The sequence below is a fragment of the Poromitra crassiceps genome (assembly GCF_964638095.1).
Source record: "Poromitra crassiceps genome assembly, chromosome: 15".
Taxonomy (NCBI): Eukaryota; Metazoa; Chordata; class Actinopteri; order Beryciformes; family Melamphaidae; genus Poromitra; species Poromitra crassiceps.
The window spans coordinates 28,899,866-28,921,864 of record NC_139634.1 but is presented as its reverse complement, the minus strand read 5'-3'; the positions used below and the strand labels follow the sequence as shown (position 1 = coordinate 28,921,864).

Here is a 21,999-nt window from a genome sequence, read left to right as displayed (position 1 = left end):
TTGGCACAGAAAATCTGTTTATGCGCAAGGTTCACACAAGTCGAGTAATGCAAGAATGATGTGTGTTTGTGCACGTGCGTGTGTGTGTGTGTGTGTGTGTGTGTGTGTGTGTGTGTGTGTGTATTTTGTATTTTGGTGTGTTTACATAGTTGTCCTTGATTTTAGTAGTGTTGCAATGCATTAGTCTGAAGAGTGTACAGTATATCAAGAGCTGAACAGTTGCCTCCAAGGATTCGGGGCTGTGGGACATTTCCACAGGCAGTGATAAATTGAACTTGTTTGGTGTAACTTTCCCTCACAGCAAGGCCATCAATTTGCTCTGCAGAAAACACTTTCTCTCTACTCTGCGCTGAATTGTACTGAAGCTAGGCCAGGTTGAATTAATGTGACGACGAGCTGGCTGGAGATGGAGAGGGCAGAGGGTGATTCGGGGGTCTATTCCAAAACAAGCCTAGTTTGTCACGTTGTAATTGCGCTTACATTTATTGTGTTCATTTTTCAAATACTTATAATCTAAAACAATTATTATTTTTGTATTTCCCCCCAACATAAAACAGAGCTTCTCTAAAATGGAAAAACACACACACACACATACAAGCACACACAAGAGTGTGAATGCACACACAAGAGTGTGAAAGCACATGCAACAAACGCACACTTTTCATCACGGACCACCACTTCCTGTTTGTCAGCCCGGTGTCATATCTGATAAAAGATTCGTATCGAGTGTCGGCTATATCTGCACAACCTGACAGCCTCTGGTGGTGGGCTGCTGACGCGCTAAAAAGATGTGGGTGGGTGAATAATGATGATCTGAGAAATCCAGAATTAGAAGGGAGAAGAACTTGGGACATTCATGTAGAAATGTGCACACCTGGTAGGTAGCTTGAGATACATTTGAATGTGGTCACTCACAACAGCGAGCTTTGACCACCAGTGTGCGTCATCAGCTAAGCTGTGTGTGACTGGCTGAATCTTGAGGGGGAGGAGCAACAGGAGAAACTATTTTTCGGTGCCTATAAATAAGTGCAGTCAGTCTTTGTTGATGTTTATAGTCTCTTTTCTTTGTACCTCACTCTGAACATAGGAGTAGTTTTATGGGCCTTTTTTACTGCAAGGACAACAACTCATCTCTCTCTTTCACACTGCTATTAGACACACAGCTCATTCCAAACATCCTACTAGCACATGAAGAGACACAATCTTCTGTTCTGATCTGCCCAGCAGATTTTAATCACTGTGGCCAGATTGCTCCGTATTGTGTGGTCAAAGTCTAAAGTGAGCGCATACCTGCCCAACTGTATTTGCTCCCCTCCTCCGCAGGAGAAACTCGTCTGTCGTCTTTCACTCTGCTCAAGGTGTGGCCCGCTGGTTGGACCTCCCTGCTCTCCCCTCCCCCGCCACCGTCGCCCGGGCCAATCCCCAGCAGCCGCAGCAACTCACCTTGCATTTAGGGCCCGTCCTGATCCCTGATTGGCCAGGTACGAGCACTGTGTGCCCCAGGGCTCCTCCACCAATGACGGCGGCGCTGCGTGACTCATAGGGAGAGGACAAGTTGCTTCACTACACTTCTCCTTTTTCTGTTTCAAACAGCAGCCATTGCGTTCTCTTTTTTTCTCCCCTGCTTTCCAGCTTAGTTTTCTGGCTGTGAGAAAGAGGTGTGGGTCTGGTCAGTGGTCCACACCTTCAGGCTGCTCTGTCCCATCTGCACTCTGGAGACACACCTTGGATTATTTCCCCTTTCGCCTTTGTTGTCTACTTTTCTCTCTCTTTTTATTGGCTACTGAGATCCTGCACTTATTATATTGCTATAATGGATCTTGTCACCCGAATCCTGTTTCTTTGAGGTTAGTGTTGAATTGTTCTCCTCCTCCTCATATTTGACCTATTTTGATGGTTTGTGCGTGTGTATATATATATGGATTTAATATACATATATAGACAGTAGGTATACTTACAGTATATATATTTATGTATGTATGTTTAAATCTCTCTCTACCTCCTCCACTCTCTCCTGCATAATAAAAAGCAGAAGTTGCTCTTGTAAGTGGACAGGCAGTAACTAGGTCACCATAATGTGCACCTTTGACTAATTGTCCTTCTACCATTTTACATTGGCACACTTTCAATGCAAGGTGTGCCCTTAAGAAAAATTCACAACAGGTCACAGCGTTGTTAAAATGAACTTTTCAGTGAGTGTAGAGTTGTCTTCCTCTCTGACTTTATCAAGCATCGCTCAGGGAATCCGCAAAACACTATTCACGATGCCACAGGTGCAGGGTTTTTAGATTTTGAGCGTTCGCTGAAAGAACTGTATTGGAATGTACCTGCCTACCATACACACTTTTATTAGCGTTGATGCCCATTGCATTGTGACAGGACGTGACATTTAGTGTGAAATGAAATAATAGGTTTGATACTTCATGTTTTCATTTGAGGAAAATGATATCTTTCTTGAAGAATGTTCCGATGATACGTCTGATTGTTGCTTTTCTCTTAGGAATTGTTGCCTTATATGGTGTGTTCTAGCAAGGGAGGGAACAATGTTTTGCAAGCCCCCTGACCAAGCCCACGTGTTTTTCATGCTGTAGCAATAGCAGTAATTATCTTCCATGTCAATTATGATTCATGATTGTCAATCTTAATACCACTGTTAAACCAGGGTTAAATGCTTCTGGAAGGGACACTCAACCGGAAAGCAATGCGGATTTATTTTGCACATAATCTCACACATATCTGAAAACTGTAAACAGATTTGCAGGCATTCATTTAGTTTGACAGATGGAGAGTTGATTTGAGTGAAGTTGTGGACCAGTGATGTCATTCATGCACAAATGACATCACTGGTCCTCAACTCAAATCAACTCTCAATATCTGTCAAACGAAATGACAAAACCGTTTACAGTTTTCAGATATGTGTGAGATTATGTGCAAAATAAATCCGCATTGCTTTCCGGTTGAGTGTCCCTTTCAGATCTAGGCTTGCAACTTGTTTTGAGTCTGCTCTTGCATCAAAATATCTCTGGTTCATCAGTGCAGAATGTTGCTCATCTTGTAATGTGAGGACCTGCAGGTTTTGTTTATTCATTCACATCATGGGAGACTAGACCACAGTATTTCGCTTCCTCTATTCACGTCCATTTCAGTTGACTGCACCCCAAAGTACTTTTCCACTAAGGAGTTAAATGTTGCTGCTGTGCATCAGTTTCAAAAAGTTGCTCAGTACAGCAGAGATAAAAGCCTGCTTCCTGTTTCAGCAGAAATCCACTCTGCACTAACACAGTTGTGGTCCACACCAGACATTGTGCACATATCACTGAACAAACATGGCCACAGTTTGAGCAACATCCATATTTCACACCCAGTTTTTTTTTCTAGCGGTCATGAAATGTTGCTGCAGTATACAGCACAAAGCAGGTTCGCTGTCCTGGAAGAACCTGTAACCAGGCCTGCAGTAGGCTACACAGCACAAAGCAGGCTCGCTGTCCTGGAAGAACCTGAACCACGCCTGCCATTTTCTTTCACTTTCTTCATCAGATTGGCAAAATTGGCATTCAGAAGTGATTTTGTTGACACAACTTGCAGTCGGGGCCCAAGACAGACAACTCACAAGAGATCACTTTAGAGATACTCGATGCCTTAGGGCGGCCATTAGTGGATTTGGATCCGTTGAACTCACATCGGAAGAAGATTGTTTTCTGCGTTTGTGTGTTTTAACACCTGCACTTTCTTCATGGGCACATGTCCCAGTAAGTGAATAGCTCTGTTGTCAAGTAGGTTTGCATGTGACCTAACTTTCTAATCATACTGCGCGCCCACCCTGATTTGGATTGTAAATGAGGCCCTGGTGCCTCAGAGGTCTGCGCTTTAGCTATGAGATCAACTCCCTGGGAGCACAAAGAGCTATGAGATGATGAGCACACTGTGTTTTAGTGGGACTTTGTGACTCTCATACAGAGGAGAGACTGGTGAAGAAAGGGAGGCTGGACAGTAGTGTCAGGTTGGCTCCTCTAATACAAAGTCAACAAGTCTTGGCCTGTAATTAGATCATTAGGCTTGGCCAAGATGACGGGGGAGTTGTAGGACAAGAGGAGGAGGGGTGGACTTTATTAGCACAGAGCTAGCATGCCAAGGAAAAATAAAGAATTGGGGTCTGTTGAGTTTCTGATGTTACGAGTCCCTGCCTGGAATAGAATAACCACAGAGCCAAGTGGGATTTGACAAGGTCAGCTACTAACTGTTTTATCAAAGGATCAATTTATATTTGTTTCTTTACTGACAAATGATGCCTGTTGGCGACCAACCTGCAGACCTATAATTGCACATCCTAAATGTTGTATTGGTAGAGAAATCAGTGGCATAAATAATGCATAAGACAGAACTCACCTCCTTAAACCTGGTGGAGGCCTAAATGTAGTAGCTGCTCAATTGCAGTTATATCTGCAATCGTTATAACTGATGAGAACATTGTGAGGCATTATACAAGTGGGCTGCCAAATCATTTGGAACACATTACGATTTTCGTGGGGGGTGTAATTATGTATTATTATTACATATGAGAATGCATTTCTCCTTTGTTGAATGATACCATTGTTTAATTTGTAATCAATTAATTAGCCTATATTGCAGACAGTCCTTCACTTTTGAGATTTTCAAGTGGATGGGAACCACTGAAATATAGGTTTGTTAATTCTAGGAAGGGTTGTGACCCCACCCTCTCTTTTGTCATTTTAATACACCTTTATGATAAACTTACCTGCCCCCTTGAAAGAAGGAGATGCAGTAAACCAATGGATATTGATGAAACTAATAGACAGTCATACATTGCTTGACGTCAGCCCACACTCATCAACCTTTGAGGAAAATTTTAATAATATGAGAAATCCTGTGAGCTCAATTGTTTCCATTGCGCACATTTTGACACATCCATTGGTCATGTCAGACCGTGTTCATGTCCCTGTCCTGTTTTGACGTTTTGCTTGGACAGTCATATTGTTCAAAGATGTTTCCATGTCAGTCTCTCCATGTCTCCATAGCCATTTTCATTTCCATACCAGTCTCTATTTGTCTGGAGTGGATTTAAGCCTAAAGGTCAGAGAAGTGGATTTGTGACTGGATCGTTTGATAGTTTGAATCCCATGACCAAGCTGAGGAAAGTTAATGTGTAACAGTCTCCTCTGCCTCAGCTGCTACCGTCAAGGTGCCACTGAGCAAGGCTCAGTTAGACTTAGTTGTACTGGACAGGTGCCAGTTGTATATACAGTATATCTGTCTTAATGTATAGCAGGTATACACAGCACCCTCCCTGGATAAATAAAGATAAAATAATCGATTGAGCAACTTTCGACTTTCCTTCCAATGTTGCAATTGTCTCAGACACAGAACATGCTGCGACTGGCAGCCCGTTGGTCTGAAGTACACGCAGAACCAGAGCTGCGAGCAGCTAGTCTGAACCCAGAACAAAAGGATTTCAGCTTACAGTCCTGAAAAATATACCATCTATTTCACAGTGATTGTTTTTCTTCTGCAAGTTCCTTTTTTTCTTCACCATCGTTTCGTGAGAATTAGTGATCCAACGCTGGCCAGTTATCAAGAAAGACCACATTCCAAAAATATTAAGTGGTTGCATTTAGGACTTTCAAAGATGTTTGTCCTCGTTTCATCTTTGCTTTAAATGGTATCACTATCATGTACCATATACCATGTACCATGTCTACATTTAGACTGTTTCGTTTGCACCTATTATCCACACTGCCACTATTGTTTTGAGCCTCAAGACGTTTGCATAGATGGAGGCTCCGGCCCCCGGCCTTCTACCCTGTCTAAAGCTGTCTAAAGCCCATGGCACACCATTCACACATTCTACAACAGTTGCCAACAAGAATGTTGGCAGTTGGAGAATGTTTGATTGGTGTGCCATGGGCTTAAGTTTGCAAAAGCCATGGTTGTTGTCTGGGAGTATGTGGATAGGAGATAGGCGGAGATTGTGAAGACGATGCAAAGAACCTATGCTCGCTCTCTCTCTCTCTCTCTCCCTCCCTCCCACAACATGTCATCATCCGAGCAACCTCAAGTCAGCCATAATAAAACGGAAACTTCCCATTAGAACCTTCACAGTAGGATCGTGCCGGTGTCTCACCTGGTAGAGCGCGTACCACTAAGGTCCTTCACGTGGCCGACCCGGGTACGAATCCAACCCGTGGTCCTTTGCCAGGGGTCGTGGCATTCTCTCTCTCTCCCCACCTTTCCTTTCTATCTACTGTCTATCTAATAAAGGCAAAAAAAGGACCGTCACAATAATGGCAGTTAAATAAAGTAATAGCCCTATTGATGCATGTTTTGCGTGATCCGAAATACACAGAACACATAGAATACAGACAAATTAGATGACGCTTATTAAGTTAAGTTAAGTTATCCTTTATTTATCCCCTTGGGGAAATTCATCCTCTGCATTTGACCCATCCTCTACTAGGAACCTTCCTAGAACTAGGAGCAGTGGGCAGCCACTGTGCAGCGCCCGGGGACCAACTCCAGTTCTTTTGCCAGTACCTTGGTCAGGGGCACTGACAGGAGTGTTAACCCTAACATACATGTCTTTCTTGATGGTGGGAGGAAACCGGAGCACCCGGAGAAAACCCACACGGACACGGGGAGAACATGCAAACTCCACACAGAAAGGACCTGGGACGGACCGGGTTCGAACCCGGGACCTTCTTGCTGTGAGGCAACAGTGTTAACCACTGAGCCACCGTGCCGTCCTTTAGACCGTTAGATTATGCTTATGAGTTGACTGTTCGGTTTTTTATCTACCCAGTGCTAAATTATTGCTTTTATTTTGAAGGTAAAATCACCTAGCTTCTGGGACCTAGCGTCTATTTCTAGTGGGATTGATGCAGCACTTTAAATTAATTATCCACATCAGAGTGGCAAAGTCAGTAATGGTCATACACTGCTGCAAATTGGTTGCATTAAAACTAATGAGTAAAATGCCAGTAAAGCACTATAAAAAGACATGTTTTCGTGTCCTGGTCGCTGCACTAGCGCCTCCTCTGGTCGGTGCGGGCGCCTGGTCAGGGTGGAAGGGAATTGGTGGGAATAATAGCATGATCCTCCCACGTGCTACATCCTGCCGGTGAAGCTCTCCCTGTCAGGTGAAAAGAAGCGGCTGGCTACTGCACATGTGCCGGAGGAAGCATGGTGCTAGTCTTGGCTCTCCAGATCGGCAGAGGGTGGAGCAGCAACCGAGGCAGCAGGGGGAAAATGGCCAAGTACAATTGGGAGAAAATGGGGAAAAAATTCTGAAAACAATAGCGGGCACTTGTCGCCTCATGACATGAGGATCTGAAATACAAGAGAAATACAGTAGCCATCCTGTTAACGAGATGTCGTTATTTCAAAATACCTTGATGCCGATGATTTTCAAATATAGCCTGACTTGCAGCAACATACACCTTGATTTAAATGAAAATTAATTTCTTCTGATTTTATTCCATATATTCCGACACTTTATTTCCACTTCCGTTGATATCTTAACAGTAGATTACTTTGAGAAAGGTGCATTGGCAAAACCATTTATTTTATGTTAATGCATTTTATGTTTCTTTCTTTCTCTCTCTCTCTCTCCTGCCACCGTGCGCCGCTGTAAAATAAAATAATAAAATTCTTATGCATACTTACTCATTTGTTTATATGTCTCATAAGCACAGCGTCCTCCTTCTAGGGGGAAGCAGAGGGGAAGGGGAGCTGGTATGGACGGAGGAGAAGAAGTTTAAACCCGTGTGTGGACAGCGATAGATTATTCTGCTCCGTTCATGCAAACGGCAGTAGTGAAGATGCAGTTGCACACGTCGCATCATTCTACCACGACTCGTCAGCAAAATGTTCATTGCTAACACAACACATCACATTAACAAGTTCCCCTGGCTTGAACCCACTAGAATCCCTGACAGGCGTGAACCCCCTATCCCCCCCTCCCCCTCACTTAAGGCCCCTTTTTTGTGACAAAAGGCCCCAGGAGTGGGCAGGTGTACTCAGCTCATATCACCCCTCCAGGCAGAAATGGCTGAGAGACAAGAGCACCATGTTCTGAGCAAGAGAGACAGAGACAGAGACAGAGAGAGAGAGAGGGAGGTGTTATGTGGAATATCAGGTCGCACCTTTTGATAACACTCCTGATTATGCAACATATCATGCCGGTCAGGGCACGGATTCTGGCAAAGGGAAGGCTGAGAAAAATGCTAGCAGAAGGCAAGACTTTCCTCTAGTCTAGTCTAGTTGCTGCAGTTTTCACCAACTTTGAAGTAGGTCCAACATGATATATGGTGTATTAAACATACTATAGCTTACAGACACAGTGTGTCATATTGAGTTGACTAGAAAAACAGGTGCAAAGTGCTCCCCATATATATTTTGAGACTTGTTTTTGTTTTTTGCTGGTTGTGAAAACCACCTCCCTTTTTAACATCACGCAATCCACATAACCAACCCGTAAGCTGCATTGTAGAGCAATGATATCGTAAGACGACTTCCCACGAAACCTTGATGGTTCCAGTATCTTGATGAATGGTTATCTGTCAGAGAAGGGTTACGTACACGCTGTGCTTGTGTGGGTGGAGGCAGGTTTGAGGTGCAGGTTTGCTTCATGCCAGATCAAACTAGCATGCAGAACCTCATAAAAAAATTCCATTACTACAGAATGGCTCTGCCATATTTGAAGCATGATAATTTGTAAATATGGAAGGTAGTACATGTACATGTCCTCCAGCTACCAGCTAGCATTTCTTAGTTAGCACCATATAATCCTGTGGCCTCGAAACGCATTCACAGCGCCTTGTTTTTCTTTCCAGTTATATTAGTTCCACCCAGCATGCGGTAACATGGCTAAAAAAAAGGGTTCCAATTTTGAGACACAGATTGGATCCAAAACTGGCATCCTCAGTTTCACACGCTTTTCTTACTTAAGCTGGTTTCTAATACAAAATCCCCCACGCTGCTAATTTCAATATTTAGTTGGCATCAGTGTGGTGCTGTTTGATGAAACGGATTCTCCACATGGTTTTTTCAGAGTCTTTCGTCCCAGACACCCAGCTGCATGGTGTCTGTGTCTGGAGGCTTCAGGCAGTCATATGGAAAACTGTCCATGTCCTTAATGACTGCTCGACTGCTCTGTTCAACTCCTGTCTCAGTGGAAAAGGTCTTAGTTATGGAATTGAGCTCCCCCCACCACTACTTTCATGTCATGATCTTGAAAATGAAAGGATTCTTAAAGAATTTAATTTAGCCTCAAAGGCGTCAGATACAAGGAAGACATCACCTTACTGAGAAGTAGTTGTTGTGGCCAGTGTGGTGGACACAAGGCATGGAAAAAAGAGGCGGCTGAACCAGAGGTTTGATGGAGAGAATAACGCTGACACACGGACAGCTCCATGTAACTGATGAAAGGAAACGTGTGCCCTTTACACAGGGTAGACAGGACAGACACATTTACAAGATTGTCTTGTGCCACTGTAGAAAACAAACCCATTGTTATTAATACATTTTTATCTCCATCCACATTTTAAATAGAAGCACAAACTAAAAGTAAGTGGACAACATAGAAGAAAACATCATTCCTGAGAAAGGTGGGCTAATCTCTGCCAAAATCATTCCTGAGGTTTTAAGGTCACCTTGCGTTGTTCATGTAGTGTAGCATTCCACTTCAATCAGCCAATCAGCATTTTCAAAATGTGAAGACAGTGGTGAGATGCACATGCATATGCATGCCCAAGTTTCGCCCAAGTTTCAATCAGTGGTGTCTGAGATATTGCATGTGACACACGGGCAAATAACAGAATGAGAGTGTTGCCAGGCAGATTAAAGTGCTTTCCTATAGGTATTTATTTTTAATGAATACATGTGCCAAATGTTTCATTTCTTTTTTAATAATAAGCCTGTAGGTAAGCCTATAGAATACACACACATAGGTTATACAAGGGAGGAAGAATCTTGTCTAAACTGGCCATTAAAGAAGACACACCCAAACACACAGCACAAAATGCACAAAATTACTCTGATTTTGAGATTATCAGATAGACAGTGACATTTTCTTTTGCACACCAAGCAAAACCCCAATGGAAACTGAACGAAGAGTGCTGCTCATTAGTGTTGCTCCATTCACACCAAAACAGTCATTTCACTTTCCTCTTAGCCTTAAATTGTTTTCTGGAGTATCTAAGTAGCTCGTGTTGCTGGGAACATGGCTATTTCCATCCTTGTTATTTTGTAAAAGAAAAGAAAGTATTTGTTATAATAATAATAATAAAGGTAATAATAATAATAATAATAATAATAATAATAATAATAATAATAATAATAATAAAATAGTAGTGAAATTATCATAATCCTCCATTTGCTCAGTGATCATCATCAACAACCTTTATTATACAAGCAAAGTTAGCTAAGAACACATTCTTATTCATAATAACAGCCTGGTAGGAGGCAAAAGATCTCCTGAAAGGACAGGGTTTGGGGTGGGGGGGTACAACAACACAACAATAACAACAAGAAGAAGTGATGGAGTCAGGAGATTCATGCTCGTAATCCTTTATGAAACGTGTACATCTCAGTCCCTTGATTGTCAGTCACGCAGGAACAGCAGTTTACTACACCGGAAATAGCAGTTTCAAAACGTATAGGAGTGTGTATGTAAGCAGTCTGCAGCCTGTGTCCTCTCAGACTGTGGTGAATGAGGCCCACCTGCTCTCTCTCTCTCTCTCTCTCTCTCTCTCGTATCACAGAGGCGACTTTACAGGCCCTCTCCCTCTGCTTGTTGCTAAGCAACAGCCACTCCTCGTTTACCTATGTGTTTTTTGCATTCTGATTCTCATCAGGACAACAAGTGCAGCCCCTGTGAGAAGTGCGTGCCGGGTCTCTTTATTCAAAGTAGCATTGATGCAAAGGTTAGCGTAAACACAAACCCGCCACTAGAAGTATATTCCATAGTGTGAGCTTTTTAAAAGTGTCTACTTGTTTCTCTCAACTTGCCTCATAGACTATAACTTCCAGATCCCCAGTGTGGTTAAACAATAACATGCTTTGTTATAGGGCCTACTGTACTATATTCCTGACACAGCCTCTCTGTCTCTCTGACCGGGTAGTTTATTGTCCTCATCTCCTGCACCGATGCTGCACCTTCCCCATCGCTTGACTATCATAAACAAACAACCCGTTTCATAAAGCCATCTCAAATATTGACCTGCACAACCTGCCCTTCCCCTTCCCGCACTGCCTAGCACAGTCCCCCAAATAGGTGAAATGAACAGGTGATTGATGTTAACTGCTGAAATTAATGGATGAAACAAAACGTCTATGGCCAAGTCAATTTTCTATGAGTATTTGCGTAGTCATCCATGCTAACCGGGACATCATTAGTGCAGTTCACAACATGTATAGGCCCATGCCTTCCCTCAGCATGCAGAAAACATGTCAATTTGACAAGAGCAAGTGACTCAGGTAGCCTATTAGTAATGTTGTAATACCTCAAGCATACAATACCAAACATGTTTCATGCCTGCGTGACCGTGAATGGTATTTTAGTTCTGTCACACAGCCTAGCAGTTTTGTCCACACCCCTATCTGAAGTCTCTGTCACTTGACGTCATTACATGCAGTGACTCTGCACTCCTGCCTTTAGATCCAGGCTTTGGCCACACGTCTACTGGCCTGAAGATTAGAAAGAAACACTGGCCAATGACACCTAATACCCCACTAACCTAGTATCCAATAGTGTGAAATCAGATAAGCTCTTGTGAAGGGGCTAAGCTGTCTCGGTGTGAGTGGACCTATCTACCAGGCTTTAGAGGGGATCAGATGTGAAGAGCTGATTTAGTTGTTATTAGCTCTGCTTTTAACCCTAAGCTTGATCTGCAGGAATTATATAAAGAACTTTGTTCAAGCTGCAAATAAACTTGTTTCACGTTGTTTTTAGCTTCGCTAACCAAGGAAACATCAAACCCACCACATATAATATATTGTGATATATTTAACAAAACGATGGAGGCATTGTTGTAGGTGCTTTACAAATGGCTTCTATTTTAGAAGCTTGATGCACACAGCGTTCGACAAGACAGAGAAAGGTGAGACAGATGATTTCATCTCGTCTCGAATCCTCCTCGTCAGAATGTGGAGGCGTTGTCTGTTGCATATTGCTGCATGCCTGACTATGGGTGGACACATCAGCCCGCTTGTGTCCAGACCTGTTTGGTATGCAGCCTTCCCTGGAACAGCCGGGTCCCCGTTCCCGTTCCCGTTCCCAGCCTCGGCTCCCACTCGGAGCGCTGAGGTTTTTAGGGCTCCATCTCAACACATCCCCATAGTGCTGCTGTAGCCCTGCCTCCTGCAATGCGAGGGTGGTGCAAGATGGATCTTGGCAATGTTCACTCTCTATGAAATCTATAAGCTCCACATAGGAATGTCTCCCTATGAGACAATTAGCTGCCTGAGGAAGCTTCATAAGCTTGTTTAGGTTGTTATCACTGGTAAAATTCAGACCATAGTTTTGGCACAGCGGTTTATAGACTGAAAAGTGTCAGGAATGTCACGGTTGGCCTTGTTTTTGTCCAAGGTTGGTTGAGGGAGAGCGCATGGCATGATGCTGCTGGTGTGTTGTGCTCGTATTTTCTGGGCAGGACTTCGCTCTCTTGTCAGGTAACTGTGTGCTGTGACATGTCAGTGTTGGTATGAATGTAAACACATCAAAGATGGGTGTGTGTGTGTGACTTAAGTTAACAAGCGTGGTGCTATTTCACAACCAGGTATATGTGGCGTTGTAGCACAGTGTAAAAAACGCACCATTGGACTTAAATGTTATAAAGTCTATATAGGGAATATTCTACAGAAAAGCAATTCTATGCACTAGCTAACTGTCTAGTTTCCCTTCTTGAATTGATTGTTTCTGAGTGAAGTTCACGTACTGGATAAAATGGAGAGGATTTTGCCTTTCCAGTCTGGTCATGCATCAAATCTCTCCCACACGGCAGCCAAAACAACAGCAGAGTCAACTAAGCATTTGAAAAATGTCTGTGAGAAGAAGAATCAGGAGGGCATGTCTCTGAGGCAGCTGACACACCAAGAGACACGCATGCTTTTTCATCTTTGCTGTTTGTATGTTTTCTTTTTCTTGAATTTCCAAATTTAGGATGAAAAGGTCTAAAAAGGCCACAAGAGAAGAATAATGTTAATGAACTATTCCAGGCAGGTTCACTTCATGCTATAGATCCCTGTTTTTTAGACATAGAAACTCCATAGCTTAAAGGGACACTCCACCGAAAAACAATGCTGATTTATTTTGCACATATCTCACACATGTCCAAAAACAGTTTTGCAGGCACTCATTTAGTTTGACACTTATTGAGAGATGATTTGGGTTAAGTTGTGGACCAGTGATGTCATTTGTGCATGAATGACATCGCTGGCTCACAACTTAACTCAAATCAACTCTCAATAACTGTCAAACTAAAAATATGTATATATACAGTATATCCACGGGAGTCCCACACTGAGAGCAATGTTCTCTTTTTCAGGAGTGCCCTGTTCACATTCACACACACATTCATACCTGGAAGGTGACCAGTACACCCACAGTCTGATCTGCTGGCCACTGAGCAGCTCCACTGGAGCGGTTGGGGTTAAGGGCCCTGCTCAAGGGCACCTCAGTGGTGGTAATGAGGGAGGGGCAAGCGCTGCCTTTTCACTTTCCTCACCCAGATTTATCCTGCCGGTCCCGGGGATTGAACAGATGACCTTCCGGTCACAAGCTCGCTTCTCTAACCGTTGGGGCACCACTGCCCTAAAATAAATAAATGAATGAATGCATGCATGCAAAACAGTTTACAGTTGTGTGAGATTATGTGCAAAATAAATCATTATTTTTCGGTGTTCTCCTTTAACACTCACTGTTAGAGAAAAATATGAGTTCCATTGGCATTTCCTAATCAATAAGCTATATTTATGAAGATAAATGTTGTGAGAGTTTAACTTTGAGCCGAGCACATCTGGTAGGGGGAGCAGACCTTACACCCACACAGGCGTTTACTAGCATCATCCTAACGTGACCCATGCGAAACCTTGGAGGAACTCTTTACCACGTGTGTGTGCAGCAAGTAGCAGCTCTTCAAAAACAGTTGGATATTTTGTTGAATTCAACCTAGAACCTCTCAGAAAGAGAAAACGCCCACAGTTTGCCCTACTGTACAAGCCCCATTCTCTGAGTCTGTGTGCCACGTGCCAGCGCTGCCTCCAGACTGCATAGGCCGAATTTCTAGGATAATAATTTCGAAATAAGAGCGATAAGTGGATCAAACAAACCCAATAGATAGCATTATAATAGATAGCATACAGTATTGTGGCCTTGTATGTTGGTCCACACTCTTATTTTGAAATTACTAGAAAAAGTACTGTTAGTTATTGTCATTTCAGACTGCCGGGCCAGTGAAAACATAGCAGGGGCAAGAAAAACTCTGACCTGTACAGATTGTCTTTTCTAGAGCTTTGCTGCAATTTCCTGTCCTGTTTTCACAACTTCAATGGTTCTTCCTATCTGACTGTGGCATGTGGCCTCTTGCTACATAATAGCACCGGGGGTAGTTTTGACAAATAGGCTGCATCTGTGAGTGAAGACATGTTTCTCTAAAAACCTACATTTGCAGCTCATACACATCTAGTAAGCTAGTGATCAAATATAATCAATTGCCTACAGATGGATTTTAATAGCATTTGTTTCCGATTATATTATGGTAGTGTTTGTATGGGTGAATTTCGAGGCACATCATCTGTTCGTATATTGACTTGAAACAGCAGTTGATGTAACAGATGGACAGATTCTCCACACTCTAATTCTTATTTAGGGCAGTTACTCACCCGATAATTGCCGCTGGCTCATAAAAAGGTTTTTGGGTTTCTTATTTGTAGAAGTCTAAACTATACCTCAGTGTGCGAGTTCTACCATCTCATGTTCTGAACCTAGCCCAGCACCCACAGTCGATGTGCGTTCAGTTATTTTTTACTCAAGGTTGTATTTGTACCCGCACAGAACATTGGTATCTATTTACCTACCTTAGAAAAAGGACCTGTAAGCATTGTGTGACAGGAACTACGTCGTTTCTTTGGGGGAATTTCTGTTGAACCAACTCAGGGGGCCAGTTCCGTTATGGTGTGTGTGTGTGTGTGTGTGTGTCTGTGTGTGTGTGTGTGTGTGTGTGTGTGTGTGTGTGTGTGTGTGTGTGTGTGTGTGTGTGAGAGAGCCCCAGTGTGATTGTCTTTAAACATGACAAACTGGGTGTTGCATGCTTGCAAATGTCACAAGGTGTGACACTTGCAGATTACATTTGTGAATTTGGCCTGCTGTTATGTGCCTTTGTCAAATTATTTCCTCTTGTTGTGTAAGTTAGTCGAAATAATTGAGATTGTGACTCTTGAGTGCAAAACATATGATTGCACCCAATAGAGGACTATGCATTTGTATTTCAAGTTGTCTAACTTAATCTGACAGTCTCAACACAATGCATGGGAGCTTTAATTGTAGTAATTTAAGGTTATGTATGTAGAACATGTGACACATGAAGTGTCATATCTAATATAGTAATGGCGTGTCGTGAGAAGGAAAGAGGGGGAGGTGAGAGAACTTTCCACTCTTACACTAAGAAAGACATTTTCGACTCAATGTGGTTTAACAGACAGGAAGTAGCAGAAACCTCGTTGCTCAGTGATGCTTTTCCTGTGAGTGCAAGAATCACAGGTCAGTTTGTGGGTGTTTTTTTCTACCCGTTTCTTCTGAAATATATGACTTCTATTTCAAGCTATCTGGGTTGCCCCTACAAGCAACAAGCTAGCCCGACATGTTCTGCTGTGATAAAGGTCATCTTAAAGCAGCTACGAGCAACTTTTTCGATTGTTATTAAACAGTATAAATTTAATATCAATGCATCACATCTTACCTCTAATAGTCGACGATACCAACGCAGAGTAGTCTCGCTTGTACCCCGAGTGAATCGGCCAGTGTTAGTGTGTCTGTAGCCAGGGCAGATCAGGAATTGAAATGAAACGGTTTGCAGCAGCCACTTCGGCCATAACCACAAAATAACTTCCAAAAAACCTGTTAGAATATAACGAGAGATGTTCCCGCGAGTATGCGTGGCGTTCACATTGTTTATGTTATGTTGCTAGGCAGCGCAAACGGCGTAAAAAGGCAGCTGCGTTTCACTTCCGCGTTTCACTTCCGGGTTACCCGGTCCGGTCGCTCTAGAGAGCCCCCTGTTGGCGCGAGTTTAGACAGACTATAGACTTAATAATCACCTAAGGGAGCAATCTCAGATACACACGGCTTTGGTCTCGTCGACTATTAGAGGTAAGATGTGATGCATTGATATTAAATTTATACTGTTTAATAACAATCGAAAAAGTTGCTCGTAGCTGCTTTAAAGGAGTATAGATAGAGAACAGCCAGTGAATTCTCAGAGGGAAACATGCCTGCTGCTGCTACATCATCAAAGCAATCCCTGACCCAAAGAAAACCTAAGGTTATGAATATAATCCCGGTTCTATGAGTAATATGAGCGAGGAGTCTCGCTATGGGTGACATCTCATGTGATCCCTGACAGAAACCATATCTCACTACGCCCAATCCTATTGGCTGATCATGCGTATCTGGTGCCATTTGTGAACTTTTGTCAGTGAGGATGATGCAGCTACCTCTACTGCAGACCGACCATATTAATCCAATCAAAGCTAATGTCTCATACTCCAAACGATGCCACAGACACTCTCAGCTTGGCCCTGGTGAGCACAGGCAGGCCTTGTCACAGGAAAGCATGGCTCTTCCTCCTCTCAGTCAGTGCCTCGGGCCCGAGTGGAAAAATACAAGGCCTCGCGAGAGATCAGATTAAATTCCTTTCTCCTTCTGTGCTTGAGGTGACGTTTTTCTTTCAGTCTTCATTCGACTCTGGCATGGCAGAGCCCAATGCCTCCTAGTGCAACAGACAGATGTCAATGTTTGTGTAGAAGAAACGGTGTGTGTGTGTGTGTGTGTGTGTGTGTGTGTGTGTGTGTGTGTGTGTGTGTGTGTGTGTGTGTGTGTGTGTTCGTGTGTGTTCGTGTGTGTTCGTTCTGTTGTCTGTGTTTCTGAGGCCTCGTGTGCAGCTGCACGCTATTAGAGGGTGTCTATGGGTACCTCTGTACTCGCGTTCACCATCTGATCTCCACGTGCGTTGTGTGCTGGACCCAAGATGGCACGTACAGTATGGCGGCTTTCTTATTTCTCTGCGTAACGTAGAGCTGCAGTTTGAAACATGGCGAGACACCCGGCATTGTGCAACACTGCAGTTGGCGGTGAGTACAATTGAGAATACGCAGAAAATAAACACCACGTAGCTGTTATGTTGCGAATGGTTGTAGCCTACTGTGTGTTAGTGGTGAAACCACACCGCTCTGTGTGTGTGTGTGTGTGCGCGCGTGTGTGTGTGTGCGTGCGCGTGCGTGTGTGTGTGTGTTCTCTGTCTGCCGTTGAGGCAACTCCTTAATTGCTGTCCTCTTACTCTGTTGAATTAGCAAACACTCTCCAGGACTATGACCTTTTCTGCCTTGTATAATTCACAGTCAACAGTTTGCCTGCCGATTTTGTTATCTTGAAATACAGGACATTAAATACAGGACATTGCTGCAAATTAAATACAGGACATTGCTGCAAATTAAGTTGATGCTATATTGAGAATGCTTTCATTTTGTTTTGCTGACTCGAGCTATGGTTTTACATCTCATTCATAAAGCCTCAAGTGTGAGCACGTTTCTTTAGCATTGGAAATGTTATATCCACCATCTGTTATGGTGTGGTTTGATGACCGCTGGGGTTTAATATATGCCCAAAAGGGAATTGCTGTCCAGAAATGATGAGCAGGGTCCTCTGGAGGCCGTATGGAGGACTATCAGTGTGCTCCAGGACTTAACTCAAGCTTCATATCACTGAGTCATTTCCTTTACAGGAACCCAGAGGAGCCTGCGAAAACAGCCCTTCTGTGCTGACGCTATTCAATAACCATGTAAAAAGTGGTTGAGCTCGGCCTTTTCTGCCAACTTGCAGGTTGGTGTTCCACTAGTCTTGTACAGCTCAGCTGAATTGTGTAAACCTTTGTAGGAATCGTTTTATATTGAGGTTTCACTTTAAAGTGTGTGTATCCCTCAGAGTGATGAATGGCAAATGCACTGCCTGGTGTCAGCTTTCTCACCTTCTCTGCTGTTTAGATGCAGAGAGGAGACTTGATTTATGCCCCAATGCCCATTGCCGTTTCACAGCAGGTCCTCTCTCCTCTCTGTGTAACGCTGTGTGGGGACAACCAGGTCCTCTCTCCTCTCTGTGTAACGCTGTGTGGGGACAACCAGGCTATGCCAGGAATACCGCTCACTCTTCTACTCGCCTGGCAGGAAACACCTCCACATCCCTCCCACCCCCACACACTTTCTCTCTCGTCTTTTTCCTAAAGATCTCATCAGGTCAGCGCTATTCTGAGATTCTCTTCCCGCAGCATCTCTGCCTGCCCTGCTGCGGACACACAATCTCACTCAATACAGGCAGAGTGGATGTCGGAGCTCGCACCACCCATCCTTACAGTATGTCCTGTGATGGCCGTATATCATGACGACACCACCCATCCTTATGTCCTGTGACGGCCGTATATCACCATGACACCACCCATCCTTATGTCCTGTGACGGCCGTATATCACGACGACACCACCCATCCTTATGTCCTGTGACAGCCGTATACTGTATCATGATGACACCACCCATCCTTATGTCCTGTGACGACCGTATATCACGACGACACCACCCATCCTTATGTCCTGTGACAGCCGTATATCACCATGACACCACCCATCCTTATGTCCTGTGACAGCCGTATATCACGACGACACCACCCATCCTTATGTCCTGCGACGGCCGTATATCACGACGACACCACCCATCCTTATGTCCTGTGACGGCCGTATATCACGACGACACCACCCATCCTTATGTCCTGTGACGGCCGTATATCATGATGACACCACCCATCCTTATGTCCTGCGACGGCGTATATCACGACGACACCACCCATCCTTATGTCCTGCGACGGCCGTATATCACGACGACACCACCCATCCTTATGTCCTGTGACGGCCGTATATCACGACGACACCACCCATCCTTATGTCCTGTGACGGCCGTATATCATGATGACACCACCCATCCTTATGTCCTGTGACGACCGTATATCACGACGACACCACCCATCCTTATGTCCTGTGACGGCCGTATATCATGATGACACCACCCATCCTTATGTCCTGCGACGGCCGTATATCATTATGACATCCTTATGTCCTGTGACGGCCGTATATTATGATGACACCACCCATCCTTATGTCCTGTGACGGCCGTATATCACGACGACACCACCCATCCTTATGTCCTGTGACGGCCGTATATCACGACGACACCACCCATCCTTATGTCCTGTGACGGCCGTATATCATGATGACACCACCCATCCTTATGTCCTGTGACGACCGTATATCACGACGACACCACCCATCCTTATGTCCTGTGACGGCCGTATATCACCATGACACCACCCATCCTTATGTCCTGTGACGGCCGTATATCATGATGACACCACCCATCCTTATGTCCTGCGACGGCCGTATATCATTATGACATCCTTATGTCCTGTGACGGCCGTATATTATGATGACACCACCCATCCTTATGTCCTTTGACAGCCGTATATCACGACGACACCACCCATCCTTATGTCCTGTGACGGCCGTATATCACGACGACACCACCCATCCTTATATGTCCTGTGACGGCCGTATATCACGACGACACCACCCATCCTTATGTCCTGTGATGGTCGTACTGTATATCACGACGACACCACCCATTCTTATGTCCTGTGATGGTCGTACTGTATATCACGACGACACCACCCATCCTTATGTCCTGTGACGGCCGTATATCACGACGACACCACCCATCCTTATGTCCTGTGACGGCCGTATATCACGACGACACCACCCATCCTTATGTCCTGTGATGGTCGTACTGTATATCATGGTGACACCACCCATCCTTATGTCCTGTGATGGTCGTACTGTATATCATGATGACACCACCCATCCTTATGTCCTGTGACGGCCGTATATCACGACGACACCACCCATCCTTATGTCCTGTGACGGCCGTATATCACGACGACACCACCCATCCTTATGTCCTGTGACGGCCGTATATCACGACGACACCACCCATCCTTATGTCCTGTGACGGCCGTATATCACGATGACACCACCCATCCTTATGTCCTGTGATGGTCGTACTGTATATCATGGTGACACCACCCATCCTTATGTCCTGTGATGGTCGTACTGTATATCACGACGACACCACCCATCCTTATGTCCTGTGACGGCCGTATATCACGACGACACCACCCATCCTTATGTCCTGTGACGGCCGTATATCACGACGACACCACCCATCCTTATGTCCTGTGACGGCCGTATATCACGATGACACCACCCATCCTTATGTCCTGTGATGGTCGTACTGTATATCATGGTGACACCACCCATCCTTATGTCCTGTGATGGTCGTACTGTATATCATGGTGACACCACCCATCCTTATGTCCTGTGACGGCCGTACTGTATATCATGATGACACCACCCATCCTTATGTCCTGTGACGGCCGTATATCACGATGACACCACCCATCCTTATGTCCTGTGATGGTCGTACTGTATATCATGGTGACACCACCCATCCTTATGTCCTGTGATGGTCGTACTGTATATCATGGTGACACCACCCATCCTTATGTCCTGTGACGGCCGTACTGTATATCATGATGACACCACCCATCCTTATGTCCTGTGACGGCCGTACTGTATATCATGATGACACCACCCATCCTTATGTCCTGTGACGGCCGTATATCACGACGGCGCGACACCGGCACAATGTCATGCAATCATGTCACCCGATTTAGATGGACATTTGTTTGTAACCTGAGCTTAAAATGGCAGAGAAGTGGAGTTTGCCCCGGACCTTTTCTTGTATTCCAGTGTTTGCACTCACCACATGCAGGGTGACTCATTGCGTAGTCATTCAATTGGCTTAAATTACCTCCTTTCATGGTCAACAATGAGCTCAGCTGAAGAGACTGAAGCGGGGGAAGTAGGGCCTTCTGGGAATGCTGCATTTGTTCATGAATTCTGACTCTAATTGGTTGTTATTGCGACTGGCAGTCACCATGCTGTAGGGGCGGAGTGGCCAATGTTTGTTTCATACTCCGCCTCAGCCTGCTGCATGCTACACACCACCATGCAACAGAGCCAAGGTTATTATATCAAATGAAACTACAAAGTAAAACTGGGTGTCAAACACTGGAATGATATTGTGTAGCCTGCTTACAAAACTAACTACAATAAAATAAAATATGCAGAACATGTTTTTAGTTGTAGTCTTTGTCAATTTGGTCAAATCTGTCATCACAACAAGTATGAGGAGGCATTGTTGCATAATGTGTTTATTGAGACTGGGATGTCTACATGACTGTGAGTCAGTTGCCTTCACAAAGTGCTCTTTGTAGTTTGTATTCTAATACGTATTCTGAACTAAAGTCTTTTCCCTGACGAATGACCCCCCCCCCATATTATAATTAAAAAATTAATAAAACTAATACTCAAACTGATAAAAAAAAAAAAAAACTAAACATTTTAACAATTATTTAATGAGCAACCCACTCTGGAAACTAACTGAAACTAAGCTCAATTGAAAACAATAATTAAAAATACAAAACTATAGTAACTCGAGTTACTGTAGTCGGTTGCAGATCTGCAACCGACAGGCATGATCGCCGGAGGTGGGAAGAGGGATAGAAAGAATCACATCCTCATCACCCCTGTCACATGATGACGAGGAGGAACCA

The 21,999-nt window shown here is 44.2% G+C and overlaps 1 protein-coding gene across 2 annotated transcripts in view; it reads left to right on the top strand.

The window, feature by feature from the left end:
• The first annotated feature begins 1,607 nt into the window (after positions 1–1,607).
• Positions 1,608–21,999, top strand: part of elf1 (E74-like ETS transcription factor 1) — a 38,640-nt gene continuing 18,248 nt past the window's right edge. For both annotated transcript variants that reach the window (XM_083652033.1, XM_083652032.1), the window contains exon 1: positions 1,608–1,847. The gene's annotated coding sequence lies outside the window, so the exon portion shown is untranslated. The remainder of the gene's footprint in view (positions 1,848–21,999) is intronic.